This window comes from Macadamia integrifolia, chromosome 7 (assembly GCF_013358625.1).
Source record: "Macadamia integrifolia cultivar HAES 741 chromosome 7, SCU_Mint_v3, whole genome shotgun sequence".
NCBI classification, from domain to species: Eukaryota; Viridiplantae; Streptophyta; class Magnoliopsida; order Proteales; family Proteaceae; genus Macadamia; species Macadamia integrifolia.
Genome location: NC_056563.1, coordinates 31349076 through 31359140, shown reverse-complemented (window position 1 = coordinate 31359140; position 10065 = coordinate 31349076). Strand labels below are relative to the sequence as shown.

At 37.9% G+C, this 10065-nt stretch overlaps 1 non-coding gene across 1 annotated transcript; it reads right to left on the bottom strand.

The window, feature by feature from the left end:
• Positions 1-9381: 9381 nt before the first annotated feature.
• LOC122085313 lies at positions 9382-9488 on the bottom strand. Its single transcript, XR_006142089.1, has one exon. It is a non-coding gene; the product is annotated as a small nucleolar RNA R71 (small nucleolar RNA).
• Between the last annotated feature and the right edge of the window lie 577 nt (positions 9489-10065).

Sequence of the window (10065 nt, the reverse complement as noted above, 5' to 3'; positions counted from 1 at the left end):
GTGACCGATCTGATCCGAATTAATATTGTATCAATATGGACGGATACCAATACCGATACCAATAACTAAGTCCAAGATGCCAACTAAACCACACCCTTTTTTTTTTTTTTTTAATATTACTATTATATCAAGAAGGGTGGAGGCTATAAGATCAAATTTTATTTTGGTAGGTCAATACAACACATGCAATTGAGTTGAATTAACTCATTCCCCAATTTTATAAAAGGGTTTCATGCATGGAATTTTTATTTTTTTTTTATTAAACTTTTTTATCGTAATGAGTTATTTTTCGAAATGTTACATAACAAATATTCTGCTACGTGGTAGATCTCATATGCCCATTCCTACCATTGGATAGAGAAAACATGTTCAAGATTAGTCATGTGTCAAATTTAATCAAATATCTCCTTTTGTAATAACACACATCCCATGTATATCCATGCATATGTACGGTTAACTCTAGACTTTACGTTGCACTCTCAAGTCTCAACCCTTAGTGGGATAAAATGGTTTGATTAAAAAAATGTAAAAGTAAATAGGTCAAACTTAAATTGTGATTTTCAAAAATAAAAACATTTTTTTCCATTGTTACATGAATAATTAATTATTTACATTTATACATTTTATTAGACTAAAGAAAATGGCCTTTGTAAGGGGGGTTGAAATCGTCTGTAATTCCGATCTCGTACAATTCCGTGCAATACCACATTCAGGTGGTGACACATGTATTGATACCAATACAATGGTTCAGATATGGTACAACTAATAAAACATTAAATCAGTGAAGAGGCATTTAAATCAGATCTGGACCATTGCATTGGTATCAATACACGTGTCACCCCCTGAAGGTGGTATTTCACGGAATTGTATGAGATCGGAATTGCAGACGATTTTTTTCCTTGTAAGGGAGGACATCCCAAATTACATCAGCGATCAAAATAAGAACAATATCAGACGTAGATACCTTCATGTGCACACACTAAACATTACCCCTTAACCACCCCCACACCCTCAAAAAAAAAAAACTCAAAATTTAATCTCTAAGGCTGCGTTTGTTCACAATAGATGGACATGCTCGTCTCCTGAAAGAGTTATATTACGTTGTCCCTGTTCAACCATAGACCCTAGTCTTCATCAACAAAGCTGCTCTCAGATCTTCTCTTGGCGCAGCCTTGCAAACCCCCAGCTTCAACTAAAACATAAAAAAATTGATGGGTCTAGTTTGAGCCAAGATGCACAAGGCTGTACTCAATTTGTCTCTTTTTTTGCAATTTCGTCTTGATGAGATGAATTCATCAAACCTAGATGGAGTTGATCAGCCTAAATTGCAGTTTGGTTTGGCACCTGAAGCCAGATTTTAGTGTAAAGAGTTCAAACCAGAGGGAGAAGAGGAGGAAGATGAAGAAGAAGAGAATAAAAAGCAAAAAATAAAAAGTAATTAGGAGGAATAAGAGTTTTACCTCTACTATCCCTCACCTTTGGCATTGCCATCAACGGAAATAGTAGACCCACTCAATTGACCCACTCTAGGAAATGCCATGAACAGTGATCTTTGTGTCCAACCATATGAAGTATAATATCTCCAACCTACATCTGGATTGACCAAGAGCATTTATCAGATACTCTAACTAGTTTTCTAAAAGAACTATAAATCTAAAAATAATGAAAAAAAAGGATGTAAAGGAAAAAAGAAAACAAAAATCATTCCTTTGGAACGTACCAAAATTTGCCCACCTAATAGTAGGGCATTGGTTTAATCTCTCCATTCAGCTATGATAACCAAAACATGATGAAACACCAAGGATATGATGAGGTTTATATAAGAAAGCTGACAGTAAATTTACATTAAATTCTTGGATTATTTACAAATTGGGCTCACTAATGAAGTACCATATATACACAAAATCTTAGAAAATCTTTTCAATTTATTTCATTGATTATTCATCCATGACTCTGTACAATTAAGTCTTGAAATCGTATTTTGAATCATGATCTGTCATTCAATCTGTTTATTTGATGGTGACGAATACATCAAAACTGTTCCTAACAAGCTTAGTCAGATTAAGTCAATGGAATGTTAGAGAAGACGAGTGACTACTTTCTAAGTGACAATTTACTTGTTTTAGTGAACAGGTTTCACTAGGTTGCTTTGAAATATGGGCCGGGTCTTAAAACATTGCCTCTACCTTATTTGTATAATAGAAAGAAGGGATAGGGATCTAAGCAAGTGCTGCGGAGGTGCACACTAAAGAAGTATGGTAAAATGATACTGTAAATTGAAGGGCCGCGAGATCATTATACGTGAAGGGGAGAGAGAAAGACATAAATGTGTTAGCATTAATTACGTAGCGGTTCAGAGAACCTTTTCCCTAAAAAGAAAAATTGAAAATAAAGAAGTCATGTCGAATAAATAATTGACTTTTGTCCAATAAGTGTTGAAAAGTTAATTGTTAGGTCTTTTCAATTAGTAGAAGATGATTGGTATGCAAGTATTGTTATGTGTTAGTTATTACAAGTTTATGACGACTTAATTATTGGCAATATTATAAAACCTACGAAAAGCATTTTGGCACTTTTTTCTTCATTGTTTGTGAAATTGTATGATTAGAGTACCTAGCAATGATCATTAGATACATCATTATTGAACACTAAGAATTTTTTAAGGTAGGAAATGTTAATAATATAGATCTTCTATCGACTTATTTGTTCTAATGCAATCTAGCTTATTTTGAGAAAGACATAAATGTGTTAGCATTAATTATGTAGCGGTTCAGAGAACCGTTTCCATAAAAAAAAAATTAAAAATAAAGAAACCATGTCGAATAAATAATTGACTTTTGTCCAATAAGAGTTAAGAAGTTAATTGTTGGGTCTTTTCACTTTGTAGAAGATGATTGATATGCAAGCATTGTATATATGTTAGTTATTACAAGTTTACAACGACTTAATAATTGGAAATACTATAAAACCTTTGAAAAGCATTTCGGATTATTTTTCTTCCTTGTTTGTGAAATTGTATGATTAGAGTACCTAGTAATGATCATTAGATTCATCATTATTGAACACTAAGAATTTTTCTATGGTAGGAAGTGTTAATAATATAGATCTTCTATCAACTTATTTGTTCTAATGCAATCTAGCTTATGAATTCAATGTGTGGAATTGAAGATGTAACATATTTAATTAATTTAAAAAATGTTTAGAAGTCCAAATGTACGTAATGAAGTATTGGTGAGCACCTCACTTTTCTGTGTGCATTTTGGATACGAAGTCATTATTTTGAAGATATTTTCAGATATTCAAAATCGGGGAGAGTAATGATTAAAGGATTACTATCATGCAAAAAGATCTTATTTTTGCCTACTATTGCCTTATTCATTGTAATGTAATCTAGCTTATCAATTAAATGTGTGGACTTAAAGATGTAACATATCGAAACGAAAATCTTAGTTCGTAAATGTTTGAGAGTCCATATATACATAAGAAGTAATACAGAATTTAACGAATAATGTTAGAGCATGGTGATCATCTCACTTTGTAGGCATTTTGGATCGAAAGCTATGATTTGAAGGTAATTTAAGATATTCAAAAAGATTCTATTTACACCAGTGACCAATGAACTCTTCTCACTTTGTAGGCATTCCGGATTAAAAGCCATGATTTGAAGGTAATTTAAGATATTCGAAAAGATTCTATTTACACCAGCGACCAATGAACTCTTCTTAAAAGAAAAAATGGTACAATTCCATAGAAACATTACAAATAAAAAAATTATAATGGAAGATGTTTCAGTTGTAGTCTATAGAATCATAAGAGAGACCATTTGTCACACCCAGCTCCCAGTACTAAGATATCAACGGTGTGAGTAAGACGCTTACCCATCTTACATCTCTACTAGGATCTATCATAGCAGTACCTTAAACATCACAATCACACAATATCGAACCAAATAAATAATTGCAGCGAAATCAAAGTATAATATAGCAGAATCCTAAAACAAGCTGTGGGGGTAACATCTAATGTTAATGTATTACATAATGAAAGCTATTCTATTCTCATCTGTTCAAGACATATATATAGTAACTCCAAAAGAATATCATCCAAAAATATGATATCAGGATGACAATAGACCACTACCCGGCTCACGTTGCTACATACACATAGTTATCACAAGCACAGTCAGGGTTGTGCTCCTCAGCTTCTGGTGTCCACCAGTCATCGGCCCCATACTCGAGCGTACAAGAAGAAGTGTCACTGCCCTGCATCGTCATCTAAAAAGAAACACATACGTGGGGTGAGCTCTAACTAGCTTAGTGAGGGGTGGGGTTCATGCAAACATATACACACAGTCCATGATGTGAATGATGCAAGCATAATTATATAGTCAACGTTACGAATATTGCAATTCATTTTACATTAAACCACCTAATATAAATTAAGTCAGGTTCATGCTACTATGACACATTAGGTTGTATCCCTGGTCCCAGAAACTCGCATATCAATCACCCAATGATACAAACCCTAGTCGTGACTAGGAGCCTGCCTGTCCTGGAATGTGACCATCGATCACCCAACAAACCCTTAATAACCCCCTCTTAGAAGTCACGACATCAGAATTACCATCTGTTACACCTAACTAGTTTCTACCTCCAACAAAAACCATATCGTACCGCGAAAGTGGCATTCCAGAAAGGTTCATCGAACATACCATAGTTGGGTTATCCAACACATTACCCCTTGTTGACAAGGGGATATAGCATAGGGAATGTAACCTTACCACAATATACTACATATCTTGCATAATGATACATGTATTATGAAATACGATACCGGAATCACCCATCGACCACATCGCATCCATGTTTAAGCCTATCTAGCATACAAACAATTAAGTATGAGATACACAATACCAGAATTACCATTGACCATAAAGTGCACCCATATCCAAGTATAGCCATATAGTACATAATACCGAAATTATCATCGGCTACAAAGTACATCTACAACTATAGCTAACTCTAATGCACACCCAATGTATGATGTAATCATCCACACGACGATCACGTTACCGAAATCACCCCAACCCCGCATCCTATCACACATTTCACAACATATATATAATTCCAAATTCACATATATTATACACTTCAAATACATCACGGTATGTTATACAATTCACATAAATCATTCAAGCAGTTAGTGTTTCACCCGTGCTCTGACTAGGTCTAATTTGAACTGTTGTGCCAAGTCTTGAACCGAAGATCGGAAGCATAGTCGGGTTTTGGCCCATGGCCTCCCATTGTCGAAGGGGGAGAGATGACCCCAAGTGTTCATGCATTGCATGCCAGTCTAACTGGGGGGAGTTCGTACCTTTTGATCCCAGACAGTAAGTGACCCGACTCCTCACACATAAATCCCAGCATGTACCGGAGTTTTCAAAATACCACGAGCATGGTCGAGGGAAACCACCCGTGCAAGACCAGCTATTGGATAGCAAGCAGTCAAGATAGGTTGTCTTGACCATAAAAAATATGCCATCAGAAGCATTGGGCCTGAATCCAATGAGCCAACAAGCTGCTGTCAAGGTTCCGATGCCGGTGGGTCCTGCCACTCGCATCATAGATAGCCTCGGATGATCCCAAATCATCCTCCACATCTTTCTCATGATGTGAACACATTATGATCCTAATTAGTTAGGTTCTCAGGCTCTGAAAGTCTGATTAACCCGATCGATCCAAATAAGGTTCATAAGTTAGAAATGAGGAATTCATTTTCTCATTTCCCATTATGTGCAAACATGGGAGACGAAAGGAGAGAAGAAGGAGAAGAAGAAGAAGAAGAAGAGGAAGAGAAAGAAGGAGGGAAGAGTTTACCTTGGTGTCACTGAAAATCCCTGCCGGAGGTGAGTACAACCTTCTATACAACTCTCTCTCTTCATTTTGACTTATATTAAGCTAGGTTTGGATGAAATCCAAGTGTACAAACAATGTTGAGGTTGTGGAATGCATATTCTACCTCCCCAGTGCTGTTGTCGAGCTCAAATCAAGTATGGTGAGCTCTGGTAACAAGTAGTCCAAAGGACTAACTAGGATTTCGATCATTCGATCGACGTATCTCCCAAATGTCTAGGTGGAATTGGAATTTTATTAGCTTAGAAAGATGCTAGGAACATTCCCTACAAACTCCACGGAATAAATTTCGACGATCGGGCCCGAGCCAGAAGCCTCAATTCGAGTGGACAATCTGTACTGCCACCAGAAGCAAGCCATTGGATCCATTGGGCTTGCTTCCGATGGGTTGTTTTCGGTGAACCATAGAGACTTATGAGCTCTCTGCCACCACCACCAGAAACAGGACTGATATTTTTGGTGGAAAGGTCTCTATTTTCGGTGGGTGTTTTCGATGACATTGCTGTCACTGGGAAGCTTTGTCTGCACCCTTTGGGGGTGACCCATGTGGGCCCCTCCCGATTTTATTGAAACATATTGATGTATGATTTCCCTTATGTTTAGGATAGTGATGTGCATGTTCTCCGAGATAAAAAATGAATGGATTGATCGGTGGCCTTATTTGAACCCTAACACATATAGAGATAAACAAGGTGAGGGAGGGATTGCTTTATTTTTGGGATTGTTTTATTGTTATAGAACTTCTCACATGTGTAGGATTATATATGATTATTAATTGCTCAAATGATGTTGGTATGCTATCACATGTTACATTTTTACTGAATTAATATGAAATGTTGTGGAAATGTACGACAGGATTAGGTGTGCCCAAGGTGGTACCGGTACCGTGATCTCCATGTGTTTGTTGTATGTAAAAGATGAAATCTAGCATGGCCGAGGTGGTACCAGTGTAGTGATTGCACATGGATTAGAGTTAGTTATAGTCACGGATTACACTTTGTGGCCGATGTGTTACTCCTATCGTGGCTCCGGGACTACATTTGGAAATGGATATGCTTCGTGGCCGACGATTGGTACCGGTATTGTGTAGTCCATACTCAACTGTGATATACATGCTGGATTAGGTAAACGGTCTCAGGTTTCACTTTATGGCTGATGTGTTACCGGTATCGTGTGTTCGGGACTGTATTTGGAGATGGATTACACTTTGTTGTCGAGGTCTTGTCGGTATCGTGTAATTCATACTAATTGTATCATTATAAAGGCATGTAGCATATATGTGGTTAGGTATCACTTCCTATGCTATGAACCCTTGCCAACAGGGGTAAAGGTGTTGGATAACCCATTATGATATGTTCGATGTGCCTTTCCAAAATGCCACACCCACGGTACGATGTGATTGTTGTTGGAGGCGAGAACTTGTCAGGCATGGCCGATGATTGGTACTGGTGCCATGATAGCCAAAAGGGGATTATCAGGGGTTTGTTGGGTGACCCATGGACGTATATGGGGACCACAAGGCTTCTATTCACGGCTAGGGTTTGTATCCATACGTAGTCGATGGCAATTCCAAGGTGAGGATATAGCCTAATGTGTCATAGTAGCATTTACCAGACTTAGTTGTATTGTTAAGTGGATAATAAAATAAATGAATTGCATCACGAGCATTATGGACATATGTTTAATTTTTGCAATTATACATCATAAATTATTACTGTGATTGTTATACTTGGATGTGCTTGAATCCCCACCCCTCACTGAGCGAGTTGGAAAGCTCACCCCACATGTACACCCTCTTTTTAGATGATGATGTAGGTATGGTCGTGCCCATGGCTAGTGATTCTCTATCCTCTGTACCTGAGGACGGAGTGAGCGATTGGTGGATGTTGGATGTGGAGGAGCATAGCTAGGATTATGCTTGTGATTTCTATGCATATGTGGCACCCTGAGGAGTTCGGCGTATTTTTGGTGATTTTGATATGAGTATGTGGATGGTACATTTCTTTTAAACTTATTAGTTATATGTCATGGATAATTGTAAAAGGATAATTCAGTTATGGATAATATTTTATTAGTAGATAATTTCTCCATTTTATTGATGATTCCACTATTATATTCTAATTTCGCTACTTTTGGTTGGTCTGTGATGTGAGATTGTGAAATGTTAAGGCACTGCTAATAGAGATCCTAGTAGGTTTAGAAGACAGGTATGTATCTTACTCACACCATCGATATTTCTAATGGTAAGTTGGGTCTACTAGAAGTGGGGTGTGACAGCTATGGTATCAGTGCGTGAAGCTCTGCCTTAACTCACAATCTCGACCAAATCATGACTTGGGGAAATTAGGATATAAATGAAAATCTCAAGATAACAATAATAGAATTACACAATTAGGAGACAAGCATAGGTGTTAAAGACGTTTCAATATAATAGAGAACTTGAATACACAGCTTACACTTTTCATAAGAAAATAAAGTACTAAAAGCAGGAAATCCTAACTAGCCTAAGTTTAGGAAATTAAAAAACTGAAGTAAATGACAGAAAGTAAAAAGTTCAACTAAAACTTAAAACATCAAACTCAAATAAAGTATGAAGGGAAATCCTAAAAAAAAAAAAAAAAAAACTACAGTGGCAAACATGCCACTACTCTTGCTATTGCTACTACTAGTTCTGTCTTTGGCCTTGAGCCTGGTTCGGACCATGTGTTCCTGGAGGAGGCACCAGAATACCAAGATGGAAGACCATTGCCTACATCAGTGCCTCTAGGGAGGTTACTCTATTGTCCATAAGACAATAAGTCCTGTCTATGCTCTCGAGACGGCCATCTATGCTCCTCATCAGTGATGTGGTGGTGTCCAGACGGGCCATAACATCGTTGAGACCATAAGGCCTCTCACCCCTAGTGCCCTGAGATGTAGAAGCAGCTATAGAACCCATAGCCTGGAGCTCCTCTCCCTATACCATCGGCACCTCTACCGATGCCTCTACCAACTTCACCTGCATCGCCACCAACATCACCGACACCGCTACCCTCTACCTCCATAGGCTGCTCACCTGCCTTTGGATTAGGTGTCACCTCCCTCATGTTTAGGGTCATCTTCCTCAGGGAGTCTTGATTGAAAACTGTGACCTCCTCACCCAAGTATGCCTCTCCCTCCAAATCCACCCCAAAGCAAAGGAAGATGTCTGTCAGTATCCTTCCATAGCATAGGTTCCCAACTCGGTGTTCCTGCCCCTTGAACTAAATTACCATGGTCCACATTAGAAGGTAGGGAAAACGTATCTGTGCCCCCATGTCCACGTAATAAGTCACATAGGCATGTAGTGTGGATACCTCATCGTAGTGCCCACAGGTGGGGAGAAAGTTCAACTAGATCGTGGTTGTATGGGTTACTCACAAATTTCATAATCTCATGGGAACAGTTCACAATTGTCTTCCTTAAGAAGTTTTTCCCAACTCACAAGACCAATAAGCTTAGAAGTGATATCCTTCAGTTTAGGCAAAAGCCTAGTGAGTCATTTTCCAAACTTATAGAGAGATTCAAGGATCTACTCCAAGAATGCCCTCACCATGGCCTAGAACTTATGGCATTTATGTCAAATAATTTATGAGGGTATTGATTACCCAACTAAACAAATGATAGAGTTTATGTACCTTAAGGGATTCACATCCTTTACAGATGAAGGAAAAGCATGAAAATTCTTACTTGACTTAGCTGACAAAACCCGTGAGTGGGAATCAACCTAAGAGAGTGAAAGAACCATAGGAGGGAAAGGATATTTTGTGGATGGGATAGTAGCCAAGGAAGCCCATTTGGATAGCCTAATCAAGAGGATTGAGGCTATTTTTCCTAGAGAGCCATCATTAGTCAATTTGATTAAGATTTGTGCTTGGTGCCAGTCCCCTGGACATGTCATAGAAGAATGCCCCAATACCTCTGGGGGCACTTCTAATGATTGTGTTAATGCTTTAGACCAGAATAATCCATATAGTAACACCTACAATATAGGATGGAGAAATCACCCAAATTTCTCTTAGAATTAGGGCAACCAAGTAGGGCCTTCCAATTTCCATAATCAAGGTCAACTTGGACCCCAAAGGCCACCCTTTGCACAATAATATTTTTTCCTAAATACTTTTCCTAAGTCAAATGT